The following is a 9,575-nucleotide window of genomic DNA, read 5'->3' as shown; positions in this document are numbered from 1 at the left end:
CTCAGCCTCCCAAGTAGCTGGGACTACAGGTGCCTGCCACCACATCTGGCTAATCCATTCATGAAGGCAGAGTTCTCATGACCCGATCACCTCTTAAAGTCCCCACTTCTCAATACTGCCACACTGGGGGGTTAAATTTCAATGTAAGTTTCAGAAGGGACAAATATTCAAGCCATAGCAATAGATATATGAAGAGATGTAGTATAAGGAATTGGCTCACACAGTTATGGAGGTCGAGGAGTCCCAAGATCTGCAGCTGGCCAACTGGAGACTCAGGAGAGTTGATAGTGACGTTTTTTGTTTTTGGTTTTTTGGGGTTTTTTTTGAGACGGAGCCTCACTCTGTTGCCCAGGCTGGAGTGCAATGGCATGATCTCAGCTCACTGCAACCTCTGCCTCCTGGGTTCAAGTGATTCTCCTGCCTCAGCCTCCCAAGTAGCTGGCATTACAGGCACATGCCACCACACCTGGCTAATTTTTGTATTTTTAGGAGAGACAGGGTTTCACCATGTTGGCCACACTGGTCTTGAACTCACGAACTCAAGTGATCCACCCGCCTCAGCCTCCCAAAGTGCTGGGATTACAGGTGTCAGCCACCACACCTGGCCGATGATGAAGATTTAATCCAATGTTTGGTAGGCTCAAGACCCAGGAAGAGCTGAGGTTTTAGTCTGAGTCCAAAGGCAGGAAAAACAGTCAATCAGGCAGGAGGAATTTTTTGACTCTTGGGAGGAGCAGCCTTTTGCTATATTTAGGCCTTCAGTTATCGGGTGAGGCCCACAATCTGCTTTACTCAGTCTACCAATTCAACTCTTAATCGCATCCACACACACTCTTACAGACACACAGAACACAGCTGAACCAAACGTCTGGGCACCCTGTGGCCCAGTCAAATTGGCAAATAAAATTAACCAGCACAAGGTACAACATTGAATTCCAATTATATAAAATATAAACTCAGGCAAAATTAATATATTCCATAACAACTAAAATCAGGAGAGTGTCTGCTCTAGAGAGAAAGAGAAGGGGCTTGAAGGGGCTTCTGGTTATTGGTAATGTCTTATTTCCTAATTTGATGTTGGTTATACAGGTATGTTCACCTTGTAAAAATTTATTGAATTTATTGAACTATCCACTAGGGATTTATGCCCTTTTCTGAATGTATACTAAGCTTCAATTCATCATTATTTGTTTGTTTATTTATTGAGACAGAGTCTTGCTCTGTCACCCAGGCTGGAGTTCAGTGGTGCAATCTCGGCTCACTGCAACCTCCACCTCCTGAGTTCAAGTGATTCTCCTGCCTCAACCTCCCAAGTAGCTGGGATTACAGGTGTGTACTACAATGCCCAGCTAATTTTTATAATTTTAGTAGAGATCGGTGTTGGGAACAGGCCCCCAAATCTGGCCATAAACTGGCCCCAAAACTGAGCATAAACAAAATCCCTGCAGCACTGTGACATGTTCGTGATGGCCATGATGCCCAGCTGAAGGGTGTGGGTTTACCGGAATGAGAGCAAGGAACACATGGCCCACCCAAACCCCTTAAAGGCATTCTTAAACCACAAATAATAGCATGAGCATCTGTGCCTTAAGGACATGCTCCTGCTGCAGATAACTAGCCAGACCCATCTCTGTTTCGGCCCATCCCTTTGTTTCCCGTAAGGAATACTTTTAGTAAATCTATAATCAATAGAAACAATGCTTATCACTGGCTTGCTGTCAATATGTGGGTACATCTCTGTTCGGGGCTTTCAGCTCTGGAGGCTGTGAGACCCCTGATTTCCCACTCCACACCCTATATTTCTGCATGTCTGTAATTCCTCTAGTGCTGCTGTGTTAGGTTAATCCCTCTAGTGCTGCTGTGTTAGGTTAATCCCTCTAGTGCTGCTGTGTTAGGTTAATCCCTCTAGTGCTGCTGTGTTAGGTTAATCCCTCTAGTGCTGCTGTGTTAGGTTAATTCCTCTAGTGCTGCTGTGTTAGGTTAATTCCTCTAGTGCTGTGTTAGGTTAATCCCTCTAGTGCTGTGCTAGGTTAATCCCTCTAGTGCTGTGCTAGGTTAATCCCTCTAGTGCTGCTGTGCTAGGTTAATTCCTCTAGTGCTGTGCTAGGTTAATCCCTCTAGTGCTGCTGTGTTAGGTTAATCCCTCTAGTGCTGCTGTGTTAGGTTAATTCCTCTAGTGCTGCTGTGTTAGGTTAATTCCTCTAGTGCTGCTGTGTTAGGTTAATTCCTCTAGTGCTGTGCTAGGTTAATCCCTCTAGTGCTGCTGTGCTAGGTTAATTCCTCTAGTGCTGTGCTAGGTTAATCCCTCTAGTGCTGCTGTGTTAGGTTAATCCCTCTAGTGCTGCTGTGTTAGGTTAATTCCTCTAGTGCTGCTGTGTTAGGTTAATTCCTCTAGTGCTGCTGTGTTAGGTTAATTCCTCTAGTGCTGCTGTGTTAGGTTAATTCTTCTAGTGCTGCTGTGTTAGGTTAATCCCTCTAGTGCTGTGCTAGGTTAATCCCTCTAGTGCTGCTGTGCTAGGTTAATTCCTCTAGTGCTGTGCTAGGTTAATCCCTCTAGTGCTGCTGTGCTAGGTTAATCCCTCTAGTGCTGCTGTGTTAGGTTAATCCCTCTAGTGCTGCTGTGTAGGTTAATTCCTCTAGTGCTGCTGTGTTAGGTTAATTCCTCTAGTGCTGCTGTGTTAGGTTAATTCTTCTAGTGCTGCTGTGTTAGGTTAATCCCTCTAGTGCTGTGCTAGGTTAATCCCTCTAGTGCTGCTGTGCTAGGTTAATTCCTCTAGTGCTGTGCTAGGTTAATCCCTCTAGTGCTGCTGTGCTAGGTTAATCCCTCTAGTGCTGCTGTGTTAGGTTAATCCCTCTAGTGCTGCTGTGTTAGGTTAATTCCTCTAGTGCTGCTGTGTTAGGTTAATTCCTCTAGTGCTGCTGTGTTAGGTTAATTCCTCTAGTACTGCTGTGTTAGGTTAATCCCTCTAGTGCTGTGCTAGGTTAATCCCTCTAGTGCTGCTGTGCTAGGTTAATTCCTCTAGTGCTGTGCTAGGTTAATTCCTCTAGTGCTGTGCTAGGGTCTCCACAACTGAGCTGGTCTTGGCAGATGGGTCTCACCGTGTTGCCCAGGCTGGTCTCAAACTCGTGGCCTCAACCAATCCGCCCACTTTAGTCTCCCAAAGTGCTGGGATTACATTTTACTGGGGATGACGGGAGTGGGCATGAGGAATGTCTTAGGAGATAACATTGCTTTAAATTCCTTCCAACAAGCTTATGTATTCTTGGCTAGAATTCTTCAGCCTCTCAGAATCTCTGGATAGGAAGCTGGATCATGGATCCTGTCCAGGTTCCATTATGTTACAGCCCAGTTAGTTCAAGGGGCATCTCTTTTGCCTCAAGAGAAGTTCCTGACAGAAAGGACAACAGTGAGCTCTGGCTCTGGGACCTGCCCTGCCAAAAGTACAGGAGCCCATTCCAATCACAGCAGGTGCCACAGCTATCAATCGAGGAAAAGATGACCAAGGGGAGGTCACATCACACAAGAAACTTGCAGCCAGTTGGTTCCTTCCATTTTTGTTGCTGTCGTGCTTTCTCAGTCTCCTTCTGAACATGGTTGCTTTGAAATTTCCGGGCAGCAAGAAACTGATGTAAGACCTGATTCCTATCTGTTTCTGTGGGAAAATCACAGCCCCAAAGGGAGTTTTGGTTGATTTTTTTTAAAGACATATTGTCCAAAGGATTTTTTTCTTCCTAATTTTTTCAAATGCATATTCTTTGAGACCCAAATCCACTGGCACCCAGTGAAGCAGACATCCACTGGTTAGGTTAACCAAGGCAGAGAACTGATCTAAATGATTTGGGCTCCAAATTAAAATTTTGGTCTGAATCCAGTGCCTTGTTAAAATTCTTCAGATTCAGCTTAGCCTTGCATTTGGTAGAACATTTATTTAAGCATTGTGTCATATGATGGGAAAAGGTTGACATGGTTTAGGATTCTGGCTCAGCCGCCTACTTGCTGAGTAACCATTGGTAGATGATTTAACCTCTTTGAGGCTGTTTTCTCAAACTCAGTATTGTGGGATGAATTAAAATGTGTATATGAGGCTGGTCATGGTGGCTCATGACTGTAATCTTGCACTTTGGAAGGCTAAGGTGAAAGGATTTCTTGAGCCCAAGATTTCAAAACCAGCCTAGGCAACATAGCGAGACACCATCTCTACAAAAAAGTGTTAATAAAAAATTAGCTGGGGCCAGGAGTGGTGGCTCACACCTGTAATCCCAGCACTGTGGGAGGCCAAGGTGGGTGGATCATGAAGTCAGGAGTTCAAGACCAGCCTGGCCAATATGGTGAAACCCCATCTCTACTAAAAAATACAAAAATTAGCAGGCATGGTGGCACACACCTGTAATCCCAGCTACTTGGGAGGCTGAGGCAGGAGAATTGCTGGAACCCAGGAAGTGAAGGTTGCAGTGAGCCAAGATTGTGCCACTGCACTCCAGCCTGAGCAACAGAGCAAGATTCCATCTCAAAAAAAAAAAAAAAAAAATTAGCCAGGCATGGTGGTGCATGCCTGTAGTCTCAGCTAATTGGGAGCATGAGGTGGGAAGATTGCTTTAGCCCAGGAGGGTGAGATGGCAGTCAGCCAGGTTTGCACCATGGCACTCTAGCCTGGGCAACAGAGCGAGACTCTGTCTCAAAAAATAAATAAATAAATAACATACATGCAAAGTGCATAAACCACTGTAGTTACTCAGGTAAATAATATACATTCGTCATTATCATCATTTCAATATCCTATGAAGTCAGTGTAGACCCGGCCTAATGCAGTCAAAGTGGTTGAACTCAAAAAGCACATAAATGCCTTTATTCCGTGGGAAGTGTGTAGCTTTACAGCCTGCAGGAAACATTTAAATAGAATCTAGACAACGTTCAAATCATCAACAGGTTTTGAATCTCCCAGATTAGAATATTTGTGATTATGTGAGCTTGACATCAATGAAATGGAATAAAGAAAATGTTTATTTCTTTTTTTTTGAGACATGGTCTCACCTGTTGCCCAAGCTGGAGTGCAATGGCACAATTACTGCAGCCTCGACCTCCAGGCTCAAGTGATCCTCCCACCTCAGCCTCCTGAGTATCTGGGACCACAGGCACACACCACTATGCCCAGCTAATTTTTGTGTATTTTGTAGAGATGGGGTCTTGCTCTGTTGCCCAGGCTGGTCTCAAACTCCTGGGCTCAAGTGATCCTCCCACCTCAGCCTCCCAAAGCACAGGCATAAGCCCCCACACCCAGCCATTCTAATAACTTTAGTGTATCTGGCTTGATGTTTACACTGTATTTGACTGATCTTTTTGATGACATGAGTGGGCGGTAGAAAAGACTACTTGCGTTTTGATGAACTGGTAGATTTTTTTAATTTTGAAAAATATAATTCACAATAACATAATTCAAAAATATCTAATAAATGTGTTTTAGAATGGCTATTGATAGTGAAGAAATCTTATGGGTTGGGGTGTTTCACACTGATTTATTTTTATGCTGACCTTAGAAAAATTTCTGGACCAGGAGTGGTGGCTCACGCCTGTAACCCCAGCACTTTGGGAGGCCCAGGCGGGTGGATCACTTGAGGCCAGGAGTTTGAGACTAGCCTGGCCAACATGGTGAAACCCCATCTCTACTAAAAATACAAAAATTAGCTGGCTATGGTGGCACATGCCCGTAATTTCAGCTACTCAGGAGGCTGAGGCAGGAGAATCGCTTGAACCTGGGAGGTAGAGCCCAAGATCCCGTGCCACTGCACTCTAGCCTGGGCAACAGAACAAAACTCCATCTCAAAAAAAAAATAATTTCTGGCCAGGTGCAGTGACTTAACCCTGTAATTAGAGGCTGAGGCATAGGGATTGCTTGAAGGCAAGACCAGCCTGGGCAACAAAGCAACACCTCTGTCTCCACAAAAATATAAATAAATAAATAAATCAGCCAGGTAGGGTGGTGTGTGCCTGTAGTCCTGGCTACTCAGGAGGCTAAGGCAGGAGGATTGCTTGACCCTGGGAGTTTGAGGTTACAGTGAGCTATGATCATACCACCTCACTCCAGCCTGGGTGCCAGAGTGAGACCCAGTTTCTTTTTTTTTTTTTTTTTTTTGTTTTGTTTTGTTTTGTTTTGTTTTGTTTTGTTTTTTTGAGGCAGAGCCTCGCTCTGTCGCCCAGACTGGAGTGTAGTGGCGCGATCTCGGCTCACTGCAAGCTCCGCCTCCCGGGTTCACGCCATTCTCCTGCCTCAGCCTCCCGAGTAGCTGGGACTACAGGCGCCCGCCACCTCGCCCGGCTAGTTTTTTGTATTTTTAGTAGAGACGGGGTTTCACCATGTTAGCCAGGATGGTCTCGATCTCCTGACCTCGTGATCCGCCCGTCTCGGCCTCCCAAAGTGCTGGGATTACAGGCTTGAGCCACCGCGCCCGGCCAAGAGACCCAGTTTCTTAAAAAAAAGTAATAACAGTTGGGCACGGTGGCTCATGCCTGTAATCCCAGCACTTTGGGAGGCCAAGGCAGGTGGGCCACGAGGTCAGGAGTTCAAGACCAGCCTGGCCTACATAGTGAAATCCCATCTCTCCTGAAAACACAAAAAATTAGCCAGGCGTGGTGGCGGGAACCCGTAATCCCAGCTACTCGGGAGGCTGAGGCAGGAGAATTGCTTGAACCTGGGAGGTGGAGGTTGCAGTGAGCAGAGATTGCGTCACTGCACTCCAGCCTGGGTAACAAGAGTGAAACTGAGTCTCAAATAAAGTAATAATAATAACGAAATAAATTAATTTCCTTCACAGTAGTTTACCAAGTGTGACAGCAAAAGTACTGAGGTTAACAAGCATTTTGGAAATGTGATTTCTGAAAAAAGTAATGAGAATTTTTTTCCTTTGCAGGTGGAGAGAAACTTTTTTGTGTGTGAAATTATCATGTCAGATAAACCCAAGGTATAAGCTGAAATAAAAATAATTATGTAATCTCTCTTCATCTTATCTCCTTTTTAAGGAATATAAACTATTGGTAATACACTAGTGAGAACTCTAATAAGTGAGTCATAGCCTGTGAATCATGGCAACGCATCAGAAGGCTCTGATTGGGAAAACTGAATTATAGTTCTCTTCCTGCACTGAAATAATAGCCTCTCCCACAGGCGCTCCAAGAAAAACATGGTTTTCCAGCAATGAACTTTCACTTCTCCTCTTTATTTTTTCCTGGTTTGATTTTTATGGGAATCTGGTCTAGGATGGCTGGCTCCTCTAAGACTTACATTATTTAGAGTCGTCTTCCATACAGGCTATAATTCTTGCTGTCCCTCTCTCTCTCTTTCTTGTACTTATTTGCTGTTATTTCTACAAAGATAAGACATAACAGGTAACCTGTTTTTACAGCATACAGTTTACAAAGCACTTTCATAAATATCTCATTTGAGCATCTTAGCAGCTTTATGGAAAAACATAAATTATTACTCATTTCTACAGATCGGGAAACCTAGGCCCAAGAGAGGTAAGCGACTTCCCAAAGTACAATGCCTCGATGTCAGGTCAAGTACATCAAATCCCTCTTCAGTTTGGTGGACACCACCCCGCATGGTTATCGCAGCAGGAAGAGGGAGGGTGGGTGGTAAATGCTAACACAGTGAGAGCACTAGACTTTTTCATGGCAAAGAGCACAGTAACTTCAGTAACTTCCAGAGATGTTTGTACCATGCAGGAGACAGCATGGCTGACCCCCAGACAGGGTTAGGAGCTGCCCAGGTCTTGCGGGTGCCCAGGGAGGGACAGCTTTGGAGGACACCCAAGCAAACTGAGGATTCCAGCAGACACAAGCAGCTCACCTCAGCTGCTCTAACGGGTGGTTACCGGTGGGGTTAACCCTATCTATCCTGCCCCCCAAAACACACCCTTCTCAGCCACCTATCCTGGGACAGGACACACCGCTCTTGGCTCCCCACCCACAAGTGTCTAGCATAACACAAACCCTGCCAAGTCCTGGGAATTCGAGGAAAGGGAAAGCTAGTTTTCTGGCATAGTGCCCTTCAGTGGGGCTGGGCTTCCAGCCTGGCCGTGCTTCAGGGCTGCACACTCACACACTCACACAAATGGTCTCCTTGAGTAATGACTTGTTCACTCGAGAACCAGCCATCAGTGGCCTGTGGTTACAGAGTGGAAGACACAGTGAAGCAGGAGGAATTAGAGATGGGGTGCTCAACGTAACCGGATTGTTTTGCCCCTCTCTCCTCTCTCTCATCTGTCCCTCTTGTCCTTTATGCCCCAATGGCACCTGTGAGGTCCCTTCCCCAAGCAAAGCTGCTGGCGCCTGCGCACAGAGAGCTCACCCTTCCCCAAGCAAAGCTGCTGGCGCCTGCGCACAGAGAGCTCACTACAGGTTCTCCAGGAGGACGGCAGTGCCCACAGGAGCACCCGTATAGCCTGAGCAACCCTGGCTGCCCAGGCCCAGAACCTCCTCTCTCCCCTCTCAGCCACCCCGACTCATACCCTTAACCTCATCATTATCCAGACCTACAGCCCCCACAGCCGCTCTCCAGTCACTCCTGACCATGTCCTCTATCTGTCCAGCTCACTCCCTCAGCACCCCAATTCCAGCAACCCCACGAGTCCACCAAGACCTACAGTCCTGCCCTGTAGAGAACTCACCACCTTCTCACTGTCCCCCAGCCCCCACGTCCTCCCCTCCCTCCTGATCCAATCATTATGGTCATTCATCTGCTTAGACCCCCTGACTTCCTCACCCCTCTCTCGCTTTGAGGCTCTCTCCTGATGAAACCACAACCCTGGTTAAATGGAGCTCTCCAGCCACTCTGGGCCTGCACTGCCCCATGGCTGGAGAACAAACTCAGTCAGCCTCTGTTCACCCTTTACATTGCCGATAAAAATCCAGTGGGCCCTGAAGGATGCGCCACAAACACATTCTACTTCTCTTTTCTCTCTCCCACTCTCCCAGGTGATGATTTCATACCTTCTCTTCTCTCCCTACACCTTCAACACCTCCTCCCTTTCAGCAACTTTGCTTCCTATGTCACCAAGAACACCACAGCCATCAGAAAAGAGCTCCTACGCGATCTCACCAGCGTGTCCACCCACCCCCCGTGTCTGTGTCCGAGTACTCAACCTTCTCCCCGCGGCGTGGGTGAGCTGCCCTGCCCCCGCCAGCCCCTCCGTGGGGTGGGATCCCAGCTCCTCCGGCCCACTCGCAGACATCGCTCCTGCAGCTGTCTTCTCTCTCCTGCACCTCCACGTTTTCCTTCTCGATTGAAAGGAAGGAATAAATACATTCCTTCAGGAATAAACCATCAGCTCATAAACACACTATTTCTCCCATCTTAAGAAGAAAAAAAACAAAGCTCTCTTCACTTCACTCCCCCTCCAGCTTCCACTCCGTTTCTCTACTTTCTTTTACGACAAAACTCCTTGAAAGAATGGAGGGTGCCCTTCCTCCACCGCCTCCGATTTCTCTCCTCCGGGCCTCGCTCGAATTCACCACCACTGGGCTTTTGCCCCGACCATGCCACTAAACAGGTGTGCAGATCACGGGTGAATTCCACGGT

This window comes from Trachypithecus francoisi, unplaced genomic scaffold, assembly GCF_009764315.1.
Source record: "Trachypithecus francoisi isolate TF-2019V2 unplaced genomic scaffold, Tfra_2.0 Lachesis_group5, whole genome shotgun sequence".
Classification (NCBI taxonomy): domain Eukaryota; kingdom Metazoa; phylum Chordata; class Mammalia; order Primates; family Cercopithecidae; genus Trachypithecus; species Trachypithecus francoisi.
The sequence above is the reverse complement of the archived record's forward strand: the minus strand, read 5'-3'. Positions refer to the sequence as shown.